This window comes from Indicator indicator, chromosome Z, assembly GCF_027791375.1.
Source record: "Indicator indicator isolate 239-I01 chromosome Z, UM_Iind_1.1, whole genome shotgun sequence".
In the NCBI taxonomy this organism is placed as follows: Eukaryota; Metazoa; Chordata; class Aves; order Piciformes; family Indicatoridae; genus Indicator; species Indicator indicator.
This window is the reverse complement of record NC_072053.1, coordinates 26,571,523-26,597,132: the sequence shown is the minus strand read 5'-3', so window position 1 is coordinate 26,597,132 and position 25,610 is coordinate 26,571,523. Positions and strand designations below refer to the sequence as shown.

General features: G+C 35.8%; 1 protein-coding gene across 1 annotated transcript in view; it reads left to right on the top strand.

Annotated features, from left to right (window-relative positions):
- ARL15 (ADP ribosylation factor like GTPase 15) overlaps positions 1-25,610 on the top strand; it is a 213,594-nt gene that overhangs the window by 83,795 nt on the left and 104,189 nt on the right. The window lies entirely within an intron of this gene.

Here is a 25,610-nt window from a genome sequence, read left to right as displayed (position 1 = left end):
AGTCCCAGCCCTTAAGAGTCCAATGCAGTCTGTACAGCCTTTGTTGTTCTGGAAAACAAACAAGCATTAGTTGGATGCAAATAGTTCTGCTTTCACCATATTTTGCTTGAGAGAGAAAAGATGTTTTTAAACTATTCTATCAAAATCTGCTGGGACAGTGGGTTTTTTTGGTGTTTTTTTTTTGTTGTTGTTGTTGTTCTCGTTCATGGTTTGTTTCTTTAGCTTGGGTTTTTCTTTGCTATTTTTAATCTTGCACTACAGCATTAGCCATTCTTTGCAACTGCTTAAAGCAATAGATTACAGCCACAGGTTTTCTTTTGTATAAAAGCTTTTCTTCTGAAAAGCAATGTGCTGATATAAGGGCAGAGTAGCAATTCCTGTTCCTGTCCTTGTTACAATTTTCTTTTTATAAGGAATAATGTCTTGCCTAATTTTTAGCTAGGACATAGTAAATTATACAGTGGTTCTGTTTAGTGTATCTTTTGCTCTTTCTGAAAAATTCTTCTTACCTACATTCATATCATGTCACATGGCTTTGAAGAACTGCTGAAAGTCATTATTGAGAAGCTTTACTGACTTTTCTGAAGTTGTAGGAAGATTTTAGTACTTGTTTGTGTCATTCTTTTCATAAATGTCATTTTAAGGACTTTTCCTATTAAAGATTGTATGTGAAATCTCCTGTTCTGTGAGTGGTGTTTCTTATTACAGCTGAGTGAATTATTTCAGCATATTGTTGTGTGGCTGCTTTCTACTTAAACTTGTTTCTTTGTCTAAAATTTGATCTTTCTAAAGAATAAAAATTCTTTGCAAAATTGATCTGTAGGATAACTTCTATTTCTGCAGTATAGTTGTAATTACTTCCAGTACTGCTTTATTGCTATTTAAGCCTCCTTTCTTAGCCAAAAGATGTTGAGCTTATTATGTGTTAAGAAGGAGAATTGTAAATGTGACTGTAATATAGTGATGTTTTTGATATGAGAGGAAAAGAATAGGTGACAACTGCTAAGCTTCACTGTAAAAAGTTTTATTTACTGGTCCTTTCTTCTAAGAATCCAAGCTTATGAAAAAAAAATAAAAAAGAAATTTTTTCTTTAGTGTATCAAGTCACATAAGGTAAGTTGATATAATGCAGGATAGAATCTACAAGTTCTAGGTATCATTGATCTAAAAGTAGAAGTAGTAATTAATATTTAAAGGAAACTATATGTATTTTTGTATTTAAGTTTATTAGTATTTTCTAGTTTATTGTGCAGTGTGAAAGCAAAGCATGTATTCATAAAACCTCCACTTAAAATATGACGGTATCCTGTGGCACAACTGGTGTCATTTTATTAATCCAAATATGCTTAAGGTGTTTTGATTTTTACTTTTTTCATAGAGCAATGCAGATTACATTTCCATCAACAGAAATGCATTTTTCACACAATTAAAGTACATTTTATTTTACTACTCCTTTTCTCTTTTAAAATGGCCAAATTTGGTTTAAAATTTATTGAGAATTTTAATTCATAAATATAATGTAAGAAACATTCCTTTTCCACTTCTATAAGAATAGAGAATACAATGCAAGTTAGTTTGATTTGCAACAAATTATACATGTAACACTCCAATTTGCAATTGACCCTACATGGATGGGGTTTAGGGCCTGAACTGAATGTTGGATGCATTTAGAGTTAGCATTCTTCTTTTATTGGGTTGTTTTGTCCTCATTCATCATTACCAGCCATCATTGAGAAGACTGAGAGGGGATCTTATCAATGTCTATAAATATCTGAGGGGTAGGTGTCAAGAGTAGATGGGGCCAGGCTCTTTTTGGTGGTTCACAGTGATAAGACAAGGAACAATGGGTTCAAACTAGAACATAGAAGATTTCACCTCAACATGAGAAGAAACTTCTTTACAGTGAAGTTGTTGGAGCCCTGGAACAGGCTGCCCAGGGGAGTTGTGGAGTCTCCTCCTCTGGAGACTTTCAAACCTGCCTAGATGCATTCCTGTGTGGGCTACCCTAAGTGATCCTGCTCTGGCAGGGGAGTTGGACCCAATGGTCTCTTGAGGTCCCTTCCAGCCTCTGATATACTGTGATATTGTAATACCAGTTGTTTAATATCTCAGTATAGGAGTAGATCTTTATACGTATAAAATAGCCTTTAAATACGTTGCTACTGCCTGCTCTGCTGGGGGATAAAAAATCAGTGAATTATCATAGCAAACAAGTCTTGATTGCTACTTTGAATCTGCATGAAATGCTGAATATAAAGATTTTGTTGAATGTGCACAGCTTATGTATATTTTCAGAAAAAACCAAACAAATAAACCTACAGTTGTAAGAATTCAATGTATGTCTTTGGAATTCTTTACTTAAAAATAGTGGAAAACAGTATTACTTCCAAAAATGGAGAATGTCATGAAGTTGTTACTTGTCCCTGAAAAAAATTGTCTTGTGTCTACTATGTATATGAAGTGTAAGCCTCACTTGGTCAGTTTTGCTGGAGTGGAAATTTCTTGCTTTCCTAAAGGATTTGCTGTGCTGTTTTCATTGTTACTGAGATGTGAAATTGAAATGAAATGCTGAATCGTAAGACCATTCTTTGTTTCTAAAAGGAGTGTGTTTCAGGATTTAACAAGGGTTTGTTGAGAGTTTCGTTAGATATTTTTGCAGAACTAAGTCCATTAATTACAGGTATTTCCTTGGGTTTTTTGTGTGTCAGAAGACAGATGAATCACAGTTGAAACTTAGAAGTATGTATGCATTCTTTTAGGCAACCAATTACCTTTCTTAAATGGTATGAAAGGACTTCTTGGAGTATAATTTAAGAAAATGTCCAAGTTGAGTGGTGCGCAATAAGAATTGTAGAAAAATATTTATCTACAACGAAAATCCTTCTACAAAACTGTACAAATGCCAAGCAGTTTCTGCAACAGATGTTAGTCGTATTTATTGTGAGAAGTGCAATTGCTTTAGTTTTTAAAAATTTTGTGGATTATTTTAATGCTTTTTCTCCATGCATTTCCTAGGTAGAAATTGTACTGAAGAAGCAGCACAATAAAAGTATTGAGCAGTTTAATGAATAATTAATTCAAAGCTATAATGGCTACTTGTAAGAATAGCCATTATTGTTTAATATATGAAATTTAATTTAACGTAAAACATTTTACAGGCATGTTTGGAGAGTATACTTACTATTATTGAAATGATCAGGCAAAATTACAGGAGAAACTAAGTTTAAATATATCAGTAAATATCATCCTCTTTTTTTCCTGTGTTCAGCTGCCAGTTGGCTGTTTCCTTTTTTTTTTTTTTCTTTTTTTTTAATTTCAAAATGAAATCCAGAAAGTAAAATTGAATTTTCATTCTGGAAACTATAAGTGAAGATATTGTTTTAACTGTTGTGCCTTTTAAAGTTTCTATTATGTCAGTTTTTACCGTCTTTATTCCACCTTCCCATGTCAGAATATTTCAGTTGCTCTGTTGGTCCTGTAACAGTAGCAGATCCTTAAGTGTTTTCAAACAGCTGCTAAGTGATTTCAACCCAGCCATGCTGAAATAAAGACAGCATGTGTTAATCAAACTGTAAAACTCAGACAATTGTATTTAAGTCCGTAGCTATACTGCAAAATATTGCAATTAAATGACAATAATGGAGTGTTAATCACATATAAATCCGTTCTGACTGCCATTTTGGAAAACTCCTGAATTAGTAAATAAAAACAGTTACAAGTGAAAAATCACTTTAGTTAGCAGATGGGAAGATGGTGGCCAGTTCATCCATTGTTCCTGAAATACAGAGTGCAGTTCTAAATCAGGTTTACAGTAGCCTTCCAGTACCTGAAGGGGGCTCACAAGAAAGCTGGGGAGGGACTATTTACAAGGATATGTAGCACTAGAAGAAGGGGCAATGGTTTTAAACCAAGGGTAGATTTAGATTAGGAAGAAGTTCTTTACTATGAGGGTGGTGGAACAACTGGAAGTTTTCCCAGGTGGAGGCCCTGTCCCTGGAGATATTCAAAGTCAGGCTTGATGGGGCTCTGAGTGACCTGATCTATTTGGGAATGTCACAGCTTACTGCATGGGGGTTGGACTAGATGATCTCTAAAGGTCCCTTCCAACCCAGTGCATTCAATGACTCCATCTAATTATACATATTTTTGTATACTTGTATATGTATATACATATATTTGTATGTTTTTGTATAATTTGTTGATGGAGTGTAATTTTGAGTTTCCATTGCAGAAGTGCTTTTTGATTATAACAGCTATAGTCGATCAGTCATTTTTTTGTTACAAGCTTAAAATATTACAGGAGATTTATGGTGATAAAAGCACTATTAATTGCTTTGCAAGGAAACAGAACCATTACTATGATTTACAAACTTAGTGATTGTTATTTTGGACTATAGGGTACTTTGTGTAATAATAGCATAAACTGGCTATTGCAATGGATTCTGTGGTTTAGACCATTATTCAAACAGAGTCTCATGCTTCCAAGGTCAGAGTAATAATTAGGAATCATAGATAGGATGTGGTGGAAGTTTTCCATAGCCACTGTATTTTAGGAACAGGTTATGCTGAGCAAACATGTTTGAATCTGTTGAGGAATTCTGGAAGCCATGCAGGACTGGCCAAAGGAGAAATCCAAATCATGAAGCTTTGCCAGCTTAATTAGTAAAGCAGGTGCATGTTTGGCAGTGTGGATTTGGGGAGTTGGATTTTTATATTGAAGGCTGTTTTCAAGATTTCACTTGGACTAGTCAGACATTATAGATCCTTTCCAACTGAACTATTCAAAGATAAAACAGTGAAGACTTTCCTAGAGTGTAATGATTCAGTGTGTTTTATTTCAGCTATCTAAAAGTGCAGGCAATTAATACATTTCTTTCATATATATAAATTCCCGACTACTACTACCGGGGGAAAAAGTCACTGAAGATAAGTTATTAATTCCTGGTTGAAAAAATGCTGGAACTATTGGACTGATTTGTAGGCAGTGAATCAGAAGTCTGCTCAGACTATTTTAAGACTTTTTAATATTGTGGTCAAGAAAAAAAACAGTGAAAAAGTTATGTAGTTCACCAATTACAAGTGTTTTTTTTTTTTTCTTCTTTTACATACAAGGTCTTACTTTAAAGTCACAGTACTGGTGGACCTGTGAAACTCCAGAGGAAGGTCTTTTGCATTTTCCTTTACTTCTTTGATAGAACAAGATTAAAAATATCTTTGAATATGAACAATATCTTCAAAAGCAAGTGTAAAAGGCTGATCCCCTGTTTATATAGATTGTGATGTATTTATCTGTTTGACAGTATTTTGAGACGTTTGGGGTTTGATTAACGGGCGATGTTTAATTTGATTTTTCTACTAGCAAAAAAGTGAAGGTTGACTTGTGAAAAGGGCCACTTTTGGGATATGAGGGCTGATATCTGTTGCTCTGGCAATTTCTCCTCTGTTGTTTATGTCTGGAAATAATTTTGTAGATAAACAATGTCTTCTTGATGTCTTAAGTGTCTTAAAGCTAAATAACTATTGTAGGAGATTGTCCAGGTTTGTCAGCATCTGCAGAGGCTCTTACTGGTGCCAGGAAGCTGCAGTACACTGGAGACTCTACTTTCTGGGCTTACTGATTCTTTACAGCCTAACCTGGTTTCACAGAATTGTAAAGTGTTAGGGATTGTAAGGGACCTCAAAAGAGCAGAATCACCTAGATTAGGTCATACAGGAACATGCCCAAGCAGATTTTGAATGTCTTCAGAGAAGGAGACTTCACAACTTCTCTGTCTGATACCCTCAGAGCAAAAGTGTCTTTCCTTATGTTCATGTGGAACCTCCTGTTCTCCAGCTTGCACCCATTGCCCCTTATCCTGTCATTGGACATCGCTGAGATGAGCCTGGCTCTGTGTTCCAGATATTTGCCCTTTACCTGGTTATAAGTATTAGTGAGGCCACCCCTCAGTCTCCTCTTCTCTAAGCTAAAGAGAACCAGCTCCCTTATCCTTTCCTCATAAGGGTAATGTTCCACTCCCTTAATCATATTTGCAGCTCTGCGATGAACTCTTTCAAGCAGTTTCTTGTCTTTCTTGAACTGAGGGCTTGCATAAGACAGGCTTAATTCCAGGTTATAATTACTATTTATTTTTGGGTCTTTATATTATTTTCCTTCATGCCTTTTTGTTCATGCCTTTTTGTACTTTCTGCTAATTAGGGAAAAACATTTTATCTTTGACAGCCCTTTCAACATGCCAGTTACAGATGTCATTATAGCACAGAATCATAAAATTGTTTCAGTTGGAAAAGGCCTTGAAGATCATCAGTTGTTATCAAACTTGACCAAGTCTGCTGCTAAACGGTGTCTGTTAGTACCACATCTTTGCATCCTTTAAACGCCTCCAGGGATGGCAATTCAGCCACCTCCCTGAAGAGACCATTCCAGTGTTTGGGAATCCTTTCAGTGAAGTTTCTTCTAAATATCCAATCTAACCCTCTCCTGGTGCAAGTTGAGGCCATTTCCTCTTGCACTATCGCTTGTTGCTAGGGGGGAAGAGACCCAGCATTCACCTTGGTGCAGCTTTCTTGTGGGTAGTTGTAGAGAGCAATAAGGTCTCCCCTCACCTTCCTCTTATCCAGTCTAAGCAACCCTCATTCCCTCATCTGCTCATCATAAAACCTCTCCTCTAGACCCTTCACTAGCTTTGTTTTCCATCTCTGGACCCATTCCAGCAACTCAATGTCCTTGTAGTGAGCACCCAAAATTGAACACAGTACTCAAAGTGTGGCCTCACCAGTGCTCAGTCCACAGAGATAATCGCTTCCCTGGTCTTTCTTGTCATGGTATTTCTGTTAAAGGCCAGGATGATTTTGACCTTCTTGGCCACCTGAGAACATTGCTAGCTCGTAATTAGTTCTCTTGTTACCCAGCCCTGCAGTCTAGCTAGTCTGCCCAAAGCCTACCCTCAACGTTGTCAGCTTGCTTGGTGTCACTTGCAGAGCTCCTGAGGGTGCATTCAATCTTCTCATACAGATCATGATACTCAGGAGAACTGGTCCCAGTACTGAGCCCTGGGGGTAAATTGCTTGCAACTGGCTGCTGACTAGATTTAAATCCATTCAGCACCACACTGGGCCTGGCCATCCAGCCTTTCTTGTAGATGGGCATCAGATTTGCCAATTTTCATTCAATTTAGACAACCCCGGTTATCCAGGACTGATGATAAATGATGAAAAGTGGCTTGGTGAGCACTTGTGCCAGCTCTCTTAGTACCCTTGGGTGTATGCCATCTGGCTCTATTGACTTGTGTATGTCTAAGTGGTGCAGCAGGTCAAACAGTCCAATTCCTAACAATGAAAAGCTATATTGAACAGTGTCAGGTGAGTAGTTCTAGCTTCACAGAATGTGCAGTGTCTCGGCTAACAGTTTTCTGCAGGCAGTACCTTCAGTGGCAGGTGCTACAAAATCTCAGCCTGTCCCATCCTACTCCCAGTCAAACCTCTCAAATTAGTTCACCTACATGAGTTCTTAAAAGACCAGATACTGCAAATCTGTATTCTTTATGACAGGGACATCCGTAACAAAAGTAAATTGGGGCAGATTTTTGGTTCCTCTATAAACTGTTTCTGAAAGGATTTATCATCAAGATTACTGTAGCAATTAGCCAAAATATGGATTCCTACTCTGTTTTGAGATCATAGCGACCTTAATGACCTTAATATTTACAAGAGTCTCACTGAAAATACTTCTTCTCATCCAAGGTGTGTCCCATGATATTTGAAGATTGTTTTGGAGCTGGACTCTGCTATTAAGAGTGTTGGCTGCTTCCTTCACAACTGTGGCCTTTGCAGGAACAGAGGAGTTATTTGTTAAATGTCAGTTGTAAATGTATTTGCAGGAGAGGAGGACATTATTAAACTGATATTTAGGAATTTTTAGTTTTGCCATGTTCAGAACAATGCACAAATAACTCCTATTTATGCGTCTCATATGAACTGCTAAATGAAGAATTTCTTCAGATGTGTTAGGAACATGATTTAGATGTAAAAAATTGTAACATAAAATAATGTAAGCAACATACAATATAAAATTATAAACAATGTGATTTAAAAAAAAAAACTCTGTGAATATATCCACATTCTAGCTAGATGTGAACAGCAGAACAACAGTTCCAAGACTCTTCAGTGTACATATTTAGCAGGTAATGTTTGCACTAATCATTGTGAGTAGAATGAGCATACTAAGTCGAGTGGTAAATATTACTGCAAAATGCAAATGACCATATGAAAAAATGAGAAAGTAAATCTTGGAAGAAGCTGGATTTGTCTGTTGTTTCTGAGTCACTGGCATGGAGGAAGTAATAGTGAACAAAGAAGACATTAAGATGATCTGAAAAGGAATGGTAAAGTCTTTTACAAGATTTGTAAATAAATCTATCTAGAATGGCTCTGCTTTTTATGAAAATCTCTTTACAAAAAGGTGACATGAAGAATTCTATGTGACCCATTTAACACAGAAAACTCCAAGCTCTGAATAGTAAATTTTTAGTCCTGCTCTTGACAAAGAAATAAGTCTGCAAGGAACTGAGTTGAAAGAGTGTCCCTAGAAACTTAGAACTGGACAAAAATGCTTGAGCACACCCACGAAGATGCACGTATTGCACAGTCGATAAGGAGGTGAAGAACAGCAGTAGAGTAGCTAAGACATTCTCAGTTCTAAACTGTGGAGTTTTTTCCCTTGGATTCTTTCAAGCCGTGATGCTTCAGGAAAAATTTCAGATGCTATGTGGGTGTGGGGGAAGCCAAAAATCAAAGTTTTGTTCCCAGGTTGTGCTTTAGTGTTGGACAGGATATTGTGAGGTTTGAAAATGAGATAATCCAAAGATAAAGAGTAACAGGAGAAATGGAAAGGGACTGGTGACAAATCTCTTGCACTTGTTTTCCTGTCACTTTCCCAGACTTTACTGGCACAAAGGGAGAAGAGATGATTAGAGATCAATCTAAGGTTAAAACAGAAATTAAGAATGGAAGGGGAGTTCTGCAAGTTCAAAAGTAGTGAAAGGTCCCACAATTCAGGGAGGATGAGAATGGAGTACTGCTGAGTTTTTGCTTTAAAGCATTCCATTGGAGGCCTTCTCTAGGGATGTATGCTGAGAACAGTGTCCATTATTTCTTCAGAAATCTCTTCTGTCCGGTCTGTAATGATGCTTGGTTCAAAAAGTGGAAACCATTCTCCTATCCCCTTCTTGGAGTTATTCAGCAGATGTAGCCGTATCCCTGAAGAAACTTTCTGACATTTGGGAACAATTGTCTTCATAAGACTAGAAGCAGAGTTTTGAATGTAACTGCATTATTGTAAAGATGACTTCTTGATACTGCAGCATATCATTAATTGTGCTGGAGTCATTTTAACTGTACATGCTTTTTCAAAATAGTTCAAATATTTAGAAAATGTGTTGCAGCAGTCTGTCATGAAATAATAACTTATTCTGCTGGAATCTGAACAGCTCAAATCGTTGAGGATAGCACAAATAAACTAGATCATTCTTGTTTGTGGGTGGTTTTTTTTTTTCCTTACTGTTTATAAGAATACAATACTAAGTGCATTAGATAATCCAGGGTGATACATACACAGATTTTCTCAATATCTTTTCTGATCTTCTCTGTTATCTTTGATTGTACAGATTCTGCTCAGCCATGGATTTGTAAGGGTCAGAAATGCTGTCTTAAAACTTAAGACACAATATTTTGTGTGTAAGCCTTTTTAAAGGTAATGCATGCTGAAGTTCCCTGTTCAAGTATTAATACGCACTGCACTGTGTATTTAGCAATAAACTGTTAAAGAAGAAAACTAGTGAATGAGCTTTTTTTTTTTTTTTTTCTTAAAAGGCTGTTCATCTCACCCACCTATAATATAGAGGGAAAGATAACTGGAATTACTGTGTACATTGTTAGATTTGGTTGGGTTATTCCTTTAAAATTAAGTTGTCCTATCTGTCTCTCTGTCAGTACAGGTTTCTTCTGTAAACTTTTCCTGGTAGTTTTTCATAATGTATTATCACAGAATTTCCATTCTCATTTTGTGTTTGTTGTTTATTTGTGGTAATAAATGCTAAAAAATCATTTACTTAAATTGTATGAAACATTTGAGTATTTTAAGGTCTTCTTTCCTTTGATTTGCTCTAGCTTTGTTCTATTGCACTATTAACTGCAAAACTATACCAAATATTCTGTTCCAAATTAGAGCCTTTATTTCTCTTCCCTAATTATGCCTTTACTCGTGGCTGAGGATCAAGGAAGTAAGAGAATAAAATTTGAATTACTCTCTAGGGCAGAAAAATAAAAAACCCTTCAGAACTGCAAAAGGGAAGGTGCTCTGTCAATCATTGTAGGAAACACTGAGGTCCCTTTAGCTACAGCAGTGTCTCCACTGGTGGCACAATGTTGTTTTAAAATAGATCACTTATTCTGAATAAGCAGAGTTATCTGTGTAATTTTTACATTTCTTTTTTAAAGTGCATTATGTGGGTTAAATTTGTCATGTTTCAATCTGGGCAACTAGAGACTATCCAGCGTTGTTTTCAAAAGTGCATGTGTGCCTAGAACTTTGTTAAACTGCCAATACTCTTCATTGAGTAATTTGATCTGTGTATCAAATTTCATTACTTGCAAATGAAGTTATTTTAATTAAATTTTTTGGTTTTGTCATTTTGGACTTTTCTGTGGTTTTCATAGTTGTCTTTTAGAAATTGCTATATGTTATTAAAAGATGATAGAGGTTACAGAATTGGTACTGCACATTCTTCAAGTGTTGCGTGTGTCTGTCATGTATCAGGAGAGTTCAAACTGTGTAATTTTGGTTGACTACTCTTTCTGCGAACATCATACCTGTGTCATTTCTCCGGAAGTTCAGAATATGCCGTTTGTTTAAAGTCATAATTGAATGGAAATCTATCTTTAACTGCATTTTCAAATAATTAAATATTTATATAATGGAGATAAAATAACCAGTATTTTTCCTTTTTTTTTTTTTTTTTTTTGTTTCTCTTGCTAATTTTCTTAAGATAATTGTGAGGTTTAAAAAAATCTCATTCTTAACACTTAAAAAAAATCTAAATAATTTTCCTCTTGGCAAATCTTCTAAAAAGCAAGGTATTTGGTTTTAAAGCCAAAATGAAGTGTTGTTAAGGGAGAGAAAAAGCTTAGTATCTTTGTATTCTGATTTATTATACAGAAGGCTGTTTTTTAACAAAAAAAAGGCTTCTTTTTTTTTTTTTTTTTTCCTTTTTTCCTCCACTATTCTCAGTCTCTTTTGATCATTGATCTGGGTGACCCCACGCTCAGGGGTTTTTTCTTCATTTGACATGGACAGATTTTTGAAGTATAGCTCTCCTTTGGGAACCTCGGGCAGTTCCACTTGACTAACCTGTGATCTAATGAGCAGTAATGCAGGGTTACAGTGACCATTTTGTTTGCTTTGAGGGAGGATGGCTAGACAGAGAGTGGGAGAGAGGCGGTGTCTGTGGAGAAAAAAGATGCAGGGTGATCGAACAGTGTGAAAAAGACTTGTTAGCCCACATTAGTGTGCCTGATTTACTTCACAACAGGTCAGGAAAGGCCAAAGGCAGGGTTGTCATTAAATTGCAAAGTTGAAAATCCTGGTATTCGAAAGCATTCAGATTTCTGAAAGTTGTAAATTACAAAGTTTGTGGTTCATGTTGAATTTGCTGGGAAGATATACAGAAGTACCAGCTTCTCTGAAACAGGAAGGATACATTATAAAATCATGCTGTAAATATAAAAAGAAAACCAGCTTTTTAAAGTACTTTCATGGTTGACTGTTTTACAATGAGACTGGGTGCGAAAGAAAGGCCAAACACTAACAAGGTCGTTGCACTTTCTTTATGAGCCTTGGGGACCCCTTAATTATGTGCCCGTGCTGCTTATTTTGAGATCTGTAGAGTGTATGTGTGCGCGTGTTCGTATACCCTAAAATTTTTGTATGTATTTAATATGTGCACATGGGTATAGATATACACATGCGCATGCATATCTGAAAATAAAATTCTAGCATCCAGTGCCCAGGAATGCTGACTTTGAATCTTCTATAGCATATTATGATTGATTCTTTCCCCCTCATATCCTTCATTGTTTTTTGTGGAGTGAACATTAAACATTAATCTGCATGTCATTGGTCATAAATGAAAACAATTTTATCTTAAATATATGTTCACAAATTCATAGGCCAAAATACACTTTAACCGTATCTTCCGAGGTACTACTTTTGCCTAATAGTAAATATTACTTCCTACAACTTGAATTGGACTTATAAGCCTGTCTTTAAGACAGCTGGTGTACTTCGTTGTTCCTGGTTAATATTTGCAATTTTCTTATTGTTGTTTCACAGCTGCAAAAAGAAACAGTTGCAGACAGGTATTTCTGAATTTACATTTCTGTATCATTTACTGGCTTAGCAGTGGCATGAATCTTCGTGATTTGCAGAGTACAACTACCATACAGAATATCCTTTTAAGCTGTTGCATTGATAGCCTTTAACTCATAGCAAACTTCTGTCATTACTATTTCTGATCTGGGTGGCTTTAGTGAAGATCGAAGTGCAGCCTTTTAACTATATTATCGTTGTGCATTGAAGCAGTAGGTAATAAAACAAATGGGTGGTCTTAAGGATAAGGTACTTTTTCTGTCTGCTACCAGAAGTTTCACTAATTGATTCTTACTCCTGCTGGCTGTCAAAAATCAGTTTTCTTCAATTGGCATACAACTGTGTTATCTTTCAGGTTGTAGTATATGGACAGTTTGTTGTTTTGATCTTCGTGTACTTTATTAACAACTAGTAAGTATTAAAAGTTAAATGTCTGAGAACACTTGACTTCTAATTTAGAGAAATTTTCTTACCTGACTTCAGGAATGATCAAGGGAACTTGATCATTCAGATAATTTCATTGACACTAAAGGAGTATCTCGGTTAAAAAATGATTTAAAAAAATGTTAGGGTAATTAAGTTTAGTATTCAAAGTTTTGGGGTTTGCTTGCATTGCAATATATATTAATACATGGTGCTAGATTACTTTCGGTTTATCTTGATCTTTTTTTTGCAATGAACATAGGGTATACTTTTACCTCCTCAAAAACTGACATTTGCGTGACAGTTGAAATAGACTACCTTTTCTATATACATTTCCTATATACAGTGTTGCACTTCTCCTGGACTTTCCCAGTGTGTCATTCCTCTTTTTATCATATTGTGAAATTCAGTTATTAATAGAATTTTGATATAAAATTAACTTATTTTGAAACACTGTGGTGTCTAAAGTAGCTTAGTGGTTACTAGACTGGAAGAGTAGTCACAAAAAAAATTTACCAGGGTACGTTTCCATTCTATCAATTACTTTAACTGATTGTTAGTTGCAGCAACTTGATGTAGGTACATTCTAGGAAACTCTTCACTAGCTTTCTCTGTAGCTTTAGGTCATGTTAGTCAATGGAAACTTATTAGGGCATAAAATGATGGGAGAATGTTTTAACAAATCAGAATACTGAATCAAAACACACTTAACGAAAAGAGAATAGTAGTGAAGCTTGACTTTCCCATTCCGTATATAATGTCTGTGCAGTGTCTATACACTCTTTATTGGTTCTTCTATTTGATTTAATTATTCAGTTAGTGTGTCTGAATTAAGTCATCTCTGCCAATCTGTGTATTACAGAGTGTTTAGTCAATGAGAAGAGACTAATGTAATCTTGCTGGAAAAAGTTTTGAGGGTGTTTGTTTAGGAATCAGGACACTGGAGCAATATTTCAAAACTGGCTTATAAACAAAAGTAAATCCATGAGCAGATTAATATACTGATTCTGTGAGTTCCAGGCAGTGGAAGAGTAAATAATACTTACTCATCTGAAGAACATGGTAAATTTTCATATATTCTTTTTGGCTTTCTTAAAGATGCAAATAGGTTTTGCAGCTTAGTGTCTGGAAATTTTCTTCAAAACCACAAAACGTTTGTCACAATGGAAATTGTTTTCACATAAATTATATGAAAATATTAAGATCTTCTTTAAAGGTAATATTGTTGCTTGGTTCAGGAAGGCTGCTCACAAAGGAAGAGGTGATATAACCAATGCAGGCTTTTGGAAGTTTTTCCTTGCAGTTCATAGTTGCTTGTTAAGAAAGCATTTCTTCAAAGGTAGAGAGCTTGACTTTTGCTATAGGTACTGAAATGCAACACAGGATTTTTTTTCCCTGCTTTTCTATTTGTTACAATGTATAACCTGCAGCAAAATGTTACCTCTTCCTCCAGGCAAAACTGCAGTTCCTGCAGGTTATCCACTGTAAATTCCTCAATGATGTGAAGTGGTTAAGATTTAGACCACATCATAGTCTAATGCAACCTCTCAGCTTTAGCAAAATAGGGGAATCAAAATACAGAAGTAATTGCAGGTGCTCATTTATTAAAGAAAATGGGTGTGTCTTCTAAACATTTAAGTCATTATTTGTGGGTTCAGGCTATTTGAGAAATACATCTCTAAAGATGTTTTGAGCTGGGATTGCAGCACCTAATGTGTTGCATAGAAATGAGTGTTACACTACACCAATGGACTCTTGATTCAAGTTTTAGTAGCTGTAAAAAAGGACTTAAGATGCTCCTTAGATGTATTTGGCTACCTGCCCTTTTGGAAGTCATGTACAACTGGGAAAAAAAATTGTTTATGTAAGAAAATTAATTCAGTAATGCCACCCTCCCCCTGCATAAATAAGAAGGTGGGGGTGGTAATACTATGTCTTGGAAAGGAAGCAAAACTGCATGCTTGGATATCCCATTGCCAGCTGTTGTAGAGAGTAGGCTTGCCAGCAGTCTCTACCAAGCTTATTACTTCCAAACCCTCTCCAAACTCTTCAAACATTTAAAAATCACCTTTCACTGATTTATAGTATAGAAGGAATGTTTATTGTTTGAAGAACTGCCTGTTTTGAAATCAGGAACACTAAATTAAGTTTTTGGGTTGTTACATGCTTGTTGGCATTTACTTGATGGCATGGCTGAGTTAGAAAGACGTTGTTGGTGACCAAATTAGGTCAAATCTTTAAGGGTCTGCTCTTGCAGGTAATAAAGCCCAGGATCTGGCTGATGTTTTTTGAGCATGTGTAAGGCAGCAGATCATAAAGCCCTTGATCCCTGTACAGTCAGATGGATGGTTCAGAAGTAGCTGTGTTCAAATGGTAGGTCAGCAACATCTCAATTTTTGGTAGAACCTGGTTGAAAGAGAATTAAAAAGTTGAGTCTGTCTGGCAGTGGAAGTGTGCAGCCTGCTTGTGTTAGTTTGATTCAGTTGTGGTTTGGTGTTTGAATCTCTTCCATGCGTTCAATCAGGATGTGCATGGGTGCATGAATCTGAATATCCATAAGGCATTTAAAAACTAAACGAATAGTGTGTGTTAAGTATCACACTCCATAAACATTTTATTTAGAATCTGCAGCCATAACCAGCATTGTGCTGGGGAGAAGATCTGCTGGCTGAGGGCTGTGCCCTGAAACACTGTTCTACAAGGCAGTTCAGGCAGAGAGAGGTTTGAAGGAGAAGACAGATGTAGTGAAAGAGGAGGAATTTACCTAGCATCCTGAACAGAACCATGGCTGAGTGGAGACTAGAAATCTAGACGCTAGATGCAAGTATTTTGCAAAACTGTCGTTTTCAGAAGTGTTCAGATTCATGATTGTATTTCTATTCTTTCCACTATTTTTTTTTCTCACACACTCAAACTGAATTAAAGAGAGACGTCAGTTATAAGTTACTGTACCAGAGACAACTGGAGTTAATCTGAGACAATACTGCCCCTTCCTTTGACCAGAAGACTGTCTGGATCTTTTCAGCATCTTGCTCCCTGTACTTAGATGTTTAACTGAAATAGTAGAGTAGTATTGGAACATTCAGTCTTTTAATGTATTTGCTTGTCTGCTTTGAGGTAAGAAAACAGTCTGCTCTTCATTTTACAGGAATTTCAGCCCTTGTAGAATGTAAGCAACTATCATAAAGGTAATGACCATCTAGTTATTGAGGATTCCAATGAGAGTTTGAATCTAAAGCAGAAATTAAGACCCTAATGCAAAGGTTTGGACAAATGGAACAAATAACAAGACTATGATGTCCCTGCTGATGCTCTCATTCTTATCATTGAGTATTTCAATTTTTCTCTTTTTTCCAGGATGGCTCTTATTTATCTGACATCATAATGCTTTTATATGCATAGACCCTGATACATGCAAATTAAAGAACAGTGGTGTCAAAGATAAGAACTGCAATCATAAGGAGTCTTGTACTGCATGTATGTTACTATATTGGTCATGGTGTTGCCCACTCTGACTGCAGAAATTGTGCAGGTCTTTTAAGCAATAAACCAGTATGAGAGTTTTCTGGTCCTGGGGATTTTAAATTGTTTCAACTTCTGTGTTCTGAAAAGTACAATTTAAAATATTCCGAAAACCTGCAGTGAGTAACTGGAAATGATGCAGAATAGTGTGTGTTGTCTGGGTATTGTGATCAGGCATGAAAGGAAGAAATTGACTTGCCTTGCTCAGGATTATCAATCAGGAACTCAAAATGTGAGCCATTTGACTAAAATTCGGTGTTGCTATTTGTATTATTTTCCTTGTTTCCATTTCTTTTGCTTCAGTCTGTGTTCTTAATGGAGTTATAATTCATCTTGTGTGCAAAATAAAATTGTTTTCATTTGAAAGTAGTTCAGAATTAGTAAGGCAGAATGTAAGTGCTAATAGATACATGTGTTAATACACAGAGTGTAAGTGGTAATAGTAAACTCTAGGCAAAAACTACTCTCAGCTAGTCTGTGTAGTGGAGTTGCTTGCAAGCTGTGATAAAATTCTGAATTTTTCCAGAGATGAAAAAGAAAGCTTTAAATCTGATTCCCTTTTTTGGACCTTAATTGTTGATTCATCAGTTACTTTTTGTTTATAGTTTAGACTGATGAGGTTCTTCAGGAGTCAAGTTCATGGGAGTTTTATGAAGATTGGTATCAAGTATAAAATGCTGAAAAGTGTGGCATTCCTCTACCTATTAAATGAATTTGGAGCTTGAGCCCCACAGAAGACTCGGCAAGAACCACATGTACTTCTATAGAAATTCAGGAAAACTCTGCCAGAAATCTTGCAAAGCATTGCAGGTTCCTATGAATTTAGCATTTTTCAGCTGACTGCACTCTGGACATTTGTCCTCTCTCTACAGCACTGATAGATCTGATCAGGAATACCAATCTCACAACCTCTATTAAAGTTTTCTCTGTTGCTTAGATGGCTGATTTGTGCAGTATTTGGAAATACAGAAATGTTCTCCTATCTGCTGCATTTGTTGAAACAAGGAAATTCCTTTTCTTTTGTCTTTTTTCCTTGTGAAGGTTCTGCAGAGAAAAGAATATTTTCAGACAGAGTGTGCCTGCTAATGTCACTAAACACTGAGTGGGAACAAGAATGCTAAAAATCAGAAAATGGGAGCTGTGCTTGCATATTTGCCTCCTCAAAAGAACTGCAATTTTTGGCTTTTGGCATTTGGCATCTTGGCGTTCCGTGTTAGAAGCTCAGTGCCTCACCTGTTAGTGGTGTTCTGTGAATCTGCTCCAGTGAGCACTGCCCATCACAAATATGTGTCTGAGTGAAATGAAAATTGTACCAGAGAATATTGAAAAAATATTAGGTATCTGTGTGTCATGTAGTCACTGAACTCTTTAAAGAAGATAAAAACAAAAGGCCACCACAGAAGCAAATTAAAGCCCCTGGGAGCTGATAGGCTTATTGAAAGCTTTAACAGAGCTGGCCTGCCATAGAAACCTGCCTTCTTATTGTCATTCATTTTGGTGTCTGAAAAGGAATTTATGATCAAAGTTTTGTGTGAGCACAACGTAGTGGCACAGTTAAGCACTTGGGTCAGATTTTGGCAAAGTTAGCCAGAGATTTGAGTTGGGGTGTTTTGCTGGGTTTTTTTGTTTGTTTGCGAGTTTTTTGTGCATTTTGTGTTTGGGTTTTTTGTTTGTTTGTTTAGGTAACACACATCCTGCAGCGAGAAAAGCGGTTTACCCCTTAAAACAGAACTTACCTTGGGTGAGTTTTAAAGACTACTTCTAATCATAGCTCTGTTAAAAATAAAAAAAAGAAAGAAAAAAGTGAAAGAAATCTGTTTACAACATTTTTGTTGAATTACTTTAGACTGATGTTCCTGGGTTTATAACCACTACTACTGTGTTCTGATAAATGCCAATCTGGAGCATGTTCTGTGAGTAAATCTCACAATGTAAATGAAAAAAAACCTATGTATGTTTAAAATATTTTAATTGATAGTATACCTCTGTGTATAAAATTTCCAGCTTGATGACTCTGCAGCAGATACCCACTGTCCAATTTTTCAGTTAGATTTTTGACAATTAATGTACCATAGTATAATTTTTCATTATGCAAGCTAATTACCAGTTGTTTAATTTGATAATGCACACAGTTTGCTTTACTCCAAGGGGGGCTTCTGATGGAGAGATGTTAGGATGAGAAATAACTGTTAGTTACAGTGGGAGATGTCATTACAGTTATTGAGATGTTAGGAAATACAGGTTCATTTCATGTCTTTATTGTGGCCTTGCTGCACAGATTTACATTTGTCTTTGTGGAAGTAGGTTATTTCTGTACTTACATCCATAAAGGAAAGTCTTATAATTTCTGTTGGGTGATAATGGCAATCAGTAGTTTGAGTAACTTGAAGATCCAAGTCCAGATTTAAGAAAAATAAAGATTCAAAGATTGTGATGGTGAAATGAGTTACGTAAACTGGTAAGAGGTAATTGTAAACAAATGTCAAGAAAAATTTTGAGTGTATAGAGCTCCCTTAACAGAGAGTCAAGCTGGTGTATGTGGAGATTTTCGAAGTAGCTTTAGAAATACTGTCACATGGTGTGATCAAAGCAACAAGAGCTATCAGCCAGTTAAAGCTTTCTGTCTTGAATGTCTATGGGAAATAGGAGTATTTGCCTAGTCCTATATATAGAACTATATTTATAAGAAGAATGCCTTAGAAGCTAAACATGGATTTAGAAGACTGCCTTTGGAGTTCATTTAAAGAAATCACAATGAGGGTTCCCCCTCTGCTGGTAGTTCAATGTTCAAGTCATGTCGATGTATTTAGACAGGTAAATTCATCTGAGTCTGAGCATGTTTACACAATAAAAAAGACACTGCGATGCAGTACGAACTATCGTGAATTGTCTCCAAGCATTTCAAAGGGAAATACAGTACAGCTGAGCTTACCAAGTTCCCTGAATATTTATTTTAGGTGGCATATAAGTAATTCATATCACTCGTGCAACAGAAACTATACATTGTAATGTCAGTTTATATTATACCTAATCCATGGCACTGCTCAGCTTGTTATTTACCTGTTTCCGTGCTGTTTAAGAATTTTGTCCTGGTAAGCAACACTTTGCATTTATCCTTTTAAGGAGATTTTCAACTAATTTAGTAGTCTGCTTTAAATATTGTTGTACACGTTCTGGTCAGGAGAATTTCTCAATTCCTTCTCTGGTGGGAAATACATACCAAATTTTGCATCTTAATTTTGAGTTCTCTTGAAGAGTGAAAATTTTAGGGGTATTGGAGGCAAGAGAAGTGATGAGAAACAGGTACTGTGACACACTAGAAAGGGAACCAGCAAGAAAAAATAAACTAACAGAAAACCATCTTAAGATGGCTCTCTCAAAGACTCTCATGAGTTTTTTCTGCCTAGCATGTTTGTCCTGACACTGGTATGAAATTTGTTGTCCCAACAGCCTCAGCAGTTTTTGATACTTCCTTCTTTACCAGAGGAGAGATTGCTTGTCAAGAAGGGAAAAAAATTCTACTGTCTCTTTACTGGTTTATTCCAGCTTTTTGTTTTAATGTTTGGCTAGGTTAACATTTACACTTAGTTTCAGATTCCATGTTCAGTAGGAAGTGAATCAGTTCCTTATTTTAAAATGTAAAATATTGTGGCTGGTTTTTTTATCTGTGTATATCAGGCTGTGTCTGTGAACTAAAATGTAAATGCTGACTACTTTCATAGAAAATGCACCAAGGTTTTGGGTTCTGAAATATATTCCAAAATGTTTTTAGTTAATAGCAAATATTAGGACTTGGAATAAATATTATTATGTATGTCACTTATTTTAATTTCTTACTATTACAATTAAGGCTCTATGATAACAGTAAGTCAAAATATTTCTATAGTTCGTGTATTCATATACTGATAAGAGTATGAGAATGAGTTACTGTTTTGCATTCAAAGCACACAAAAATTAAGTTCTTTTTAATGAAGTCAAGCATATAAGGTCTAAATATACTTATTCAGGATTAATGCTGTCTTCCTGTACATCTAGCCAGTGTAAATGAGACAGAATGATCTTTTGGCCCCCTCAGAGATATAAGAGGACTGTGGATGAGATCATTCCGCTAAAGCTAAGTGGAATTTCTTCTATCAAAGAAACAGCACCATCAGCCAAATGGGTTTTTCACCGTCTCTTAAGCAGTGAACAGTCTTGGAATTTATAGAGTGTATTTTTGCTTACATGAAAGTTGATGGGCAATATTAGTACTTACTTCCCTTCTCCCCTTGTTGAATTATTTTAATTCCTAAGAAGACAAACACACTTTTTGACACAAGAACAGATTCTCATTTTCATATCTTTTTAACTACTTCTAGATTTACAAAGGCCTTGTTGGTCATGCTCTATGTTCTTTTGAATACAGTTACTCTGTCTTTTCAATCACTTAATTTGTTTTTATACAACTGTTGGTGCCTGTGGCATGTGGCAAGCGTTAATCTATGTATGTTGCTGTTTTTTTGTGGTTTATTTATTTTTATTAGATTGAAATTAAGAACAAGCGTAACTACTCAACCTTCAGTTTTATACTTACCTTTCAAGATAGTATGAGCTCTGTGTGCCACTAATCTGTTACTTTGTATTGGCCAAGAAAATGAGGTATGAAGTGGTTTATGTTCATGTTAAACTATCACTAAATCTAAGAAATTACTGTTAGTAATGATGTTGCCACTTCTCTGATTATTTAGTTTTGTTTATTTTTCGTTGAATTTACCAAATTGTTTTAAGCGTCTTCAGCTAAGTTTAGATGCTGGCTATTCAGAGCTCTTTAATATACCTATTCTACATACTAGATATTAGTATACATTAGGGAAGAATAGAGCTGACTTGATAATTTGGCTACTCCTACATGCATGGCAAGTTTAAAATCATCCCTATTTATACAGCATTTGGCAATTTAAGGAATGTGTTTTGTCACCTGCTTTGCTGAAACATTTATGAAGAAATAGAAAGTATGACTTTGAATCCTTGACATCTTTTAAAGAAATGCACATATTGGTAATGACAGATTGATAAACTTGTCGTTAGACACTCAGCTGCATTTCTTGCCAAAAGTAATCCAGATGTGCATAGTTTATCTGCCTGCCATATGTGCACTGACATGTCATCTGTAATCAACTGTCTGATAAGCATTGTTAAACAGTTAAATGTTCATTATCAGCTTTTTGAATAATGCTAATAAGTCCTTTAAGGAGTTAAAGAGCAGCAAAAACGTAATAACAGCTTTCTTAAGATGAAGAAAACAACTTCAGATTTTTGATTGTCCAAAAGGCATGCATGTTCTGATAAAATTACTTCATAAAAGAAGCTTATGTAAGGACCATTTTAGGTGGTGTTATTCAACTAAGAAGGTTGTCTGTTTTATGCAATCTCATTATAATGGAACAGATCTTTGTTGTGACAGTGTAAAGGATGTTACTATGGAATAATAACAATAATTAATTAGGAATTTTTATGTGTGAGTTGATTGTTGAAAGGAGAAAACTAACTTGACTTGACAAGAGTAACCAGACACGTCCTGGCATTAAGTTCAGAAATACTCCTGTCATTTGGAGTATTTCTTCATATCGCTTGAAGAAACAACACCCATTTTATGGCATGTTTCACACTGGGTGTTTGTTCTTCCACTCTCTTTAGAAAGCTACTTATTGATTAGTGATCTGAGTACTGATACATGATCTGAATAGAAAAATTCCAATGCAAAAAGAGTTTCTGTCCAATGAATTTGCTATCCCATGGAAGTATTCCCCCTGTGTTTCCTATATGCTTATCCTTTCACCCTGTTGACATAATGCTATCAGAATATTAACACGGATAATCTGACATTCATCAACCTCTTGAGTCAGATCCCAGTGTTCACCTCGGAGGTATATAGGAAGGTGTGTGGTGGTCATGTAGAGCAAAATACACGTAGTGTCTCATGGTTCTCAGTTTCCCCTCAGGAGAAGGGTGTCTGGCTCTGTCTGATGTTCCTGTGCTTACAGGTATTTATCCCTACAGTTATATAGATATCTATCTGTTGTACATAAACCTGTCTTTGTAGCAATCTGCTTTGGTTTTTGAACTTCTCCCAAGCAGTTGCATAACTTATGGCATGATTAGCAGCTCTTCTTCATCATCCTGGGAGGTCTCAGTCACGACCTTTCCAACTGTTGATGTTCGTCATTAAGATGAGAATAAGTATACATAAGCTGTTTAGAGCACCAACTGTATGATGCTTATTTTCATAAGGCCATCCAAATTTGAGCAACAAATCTTGGTCTGTATAAAAGAAGTAGAATGCCTAGATAATGACCTGAAATTGGGTTACCACGCTAGACACAATAATGTGGCAAACAGTTCTTTCTGTCGTCCTGATAGACACAATCTTTGCTGAAGTGCTCAAAAGATACTCCCTAGTTTAGACGATCATGCTCCTAGTTTGTGAGCTTTGTTGCTTAAACTGTAAGATTTCAGCTCATCTCTCTGAACAGTACATGTGATTTAAATGGAAATAGTAATTCCCTGTTTTGAGATGTTACACTGATGTAGTCATCAAAAGATACAGGCCACAAGGATGTGGTGAGGCAGAGTACCTTCGTGCACATGCTGATAGAGAGCAGGAAAGTTGGAACGGCTCAAAATCTTCTGAAGTTGCTAGGGTCTTAGTTAAAAGTGTGAATCAACATGGATTGCTTGAACTTGTCTGCTCAGTAAACTGTGATACTCTACTAGCATCTCTGCTCTTTCAAAACATACAAACCAAACACCAAAATCAAATGTCTCTGGTGTGTTCTTAGCTGCTTCTGGGAACTGATCATCATATTGAGCTCTTTCCTAAAATATGCAAATTTAGCCTGATTTTTAAAATTCCTTAATGTTTACTCATCTAATGAAAAACTAATGGCATGGAAAATATGGGGAAGCGCATCTTCTCAAGATCCAGTCATTGTTGCTGATTAGGATGCAGTTTCATGCACTTGAAAAGCACTGTAGAATCTTAGTATTTGATAATCAACTAGAAATTTGCACTGTAGATGACTTTGTGTTCCCTTAAGGAAACCCCAAACTTAGTTCAACAGTTATTCCTTGTAATATAAGTTTCTTCAATAATGTAAATTGACATTTTTTGAAATTTCAATACTTTGGGGTTAGGAAATGATCCTAAAATTTCCAGCACATTTTTTCTCATCAATTCATCATGTTTTGCCCTTCGTCCTTATCCTCAATCAAATTATGAGTGTCAATTCCACCTTCCTCCACTTCCCCTCTTATTTTAGAAAAACAACGCACACATGACCAAAAGCCACTGTCATCCACGATATTACTTCAGGCAATATATTTCAGGGATTAATTCTCTCCTGTATTAGTCTGCATTCAGCATAGTACTTTACTTAGTACTTAATAGTACTTAGTAATAATAATTAACTAAAGTATAGTCTTTGTTATTTGATTGCTTCCGTTTGTAAGAGAACATACCATAAATAATTCCTTGTGAGAAGATATGCATTTTCTCTTTAGAAAGTGCAGATGTAGATCTTACAATATATATTGATTCTTGCACTTTGTGAAATAATGTGATATTTTCCATTGTTTGTATCTTAGCTAATTTTATAAAATTCTGAGAAGCTTCAGCCTCTACAAGCCGCTGATATGAGTATCCTTCTTTTTATTTTGTTTTGTTTTGCTCTAATTGCTTCCATCCTAAGTTTGCTAGATCTATCATTTGCCATAGAATTAGGATCCAGAATATTAGATTTAATTTTCTTTTTTAAAAAGTTTCTCTCTCAATTCTGGGAGTCAAAAACTGCATGAATGCCTATAGAATTTAATATATGTTACTACATTATTATATTAACTGACCAATTGAAAGTTAATGATTGTGGTATTTTGAGATTCATGTAACTGATAGTTTAGTCATTATCAGGGACATCCTGGCCACTTCTAAAATGATACCGTTGTCATTCTGGACGTTTTCTGGTAGGCAAATGAAAAGAGGGTATGCAGAGGAGAGTACAGATCATTCCAAATGAACCTGCATGTGTGTTCATATACTTCCTCCACCCAGTGTTGCAATAAACATCAACTGCGATATTGTATGTTGTACTTTAACAGCCCAGAAACAGTTAGCCATTTTAGTTTGTCTTCAGGTTAGATTTACCAAAAGACTAATTAACATACCACAAATGTGAGTTGGCTAAAGAAGACCTAGGCTGGCAACCAAAGTCTCTCTTTACATTTCCATCTATCTATCTTGTTAATGTAGACAAGACCCTGGACTGACTATACTTTGAAAGGTTAGTTGAAAAGATTAAAGGTGACTGCAAATGGAAAACGGCAATTTTGAGCTGTTGGATTCTAAACACATCTGGTCTAGTGTTCCTCTTGTTGAGTGGTAGGTCTGCCAAGACTTGTTGCAGACTTTGTAGAGCAGTAAAAATAAACCTGTTTAGAGAGTTTAAAAGAACTTGGCATGCCGTATGACAGGTTCTCGAGTAGTTCCTTCAGGAGCCAAGTGTACTGTCATAGACCCCTTTTAAATTGTTGGCTTAGACGAAAACTGGAGATGTCTGCATTTTTTCCTTTTCTCCCCTTCTCCCCTGAAGTACAAAAGGCAGATGAATTTATTAAAATGCTTCCTTAGTGTATGTTATTGAGCTTTGAAAGAGACCAATAGATAAACATTATTGTAAGTTTGCAGATGTACTCTCATTTATGCCTGTAGGCAAGATAAATTTATCTACTTATGTTAGAGGAGCCTTTAATCAGATAATCTGTTATTGCAAGATTTAGTTATTAGCTATTAGTTAGTTATTAGTTTAGATCATGAAGTGAGTAGTTTTTAAACAGGCCTTTACATTGTGTGTAGACTTCACTGGTCCTGTTCTTTGTCATCAGAAATTTAAACCACAATCAAGTGAACAGAACATAAGCAGTATCCTTTTCTCTCTTACCTTCAATACAGTGTATGTAACTGCAGACATATACAATATCTAGATGAATATACAGCTCATAAAATACTGCTCATTAGATTATAGAGAAAATAACAGATCCAGATGTTTGGATAATAACATCTTTCTAGAGAAGTAAAAAAGTGGCAGGAGGATTGAAATATATTGCATGAAAAATCTGACCTCATGTACCTAGAGGTAAGGGAGACAGATTATAATACAGGCCTGAAATTGTTATGTCCAGCATGAATTTTCTTGTGAAGGAGAGATCTGTG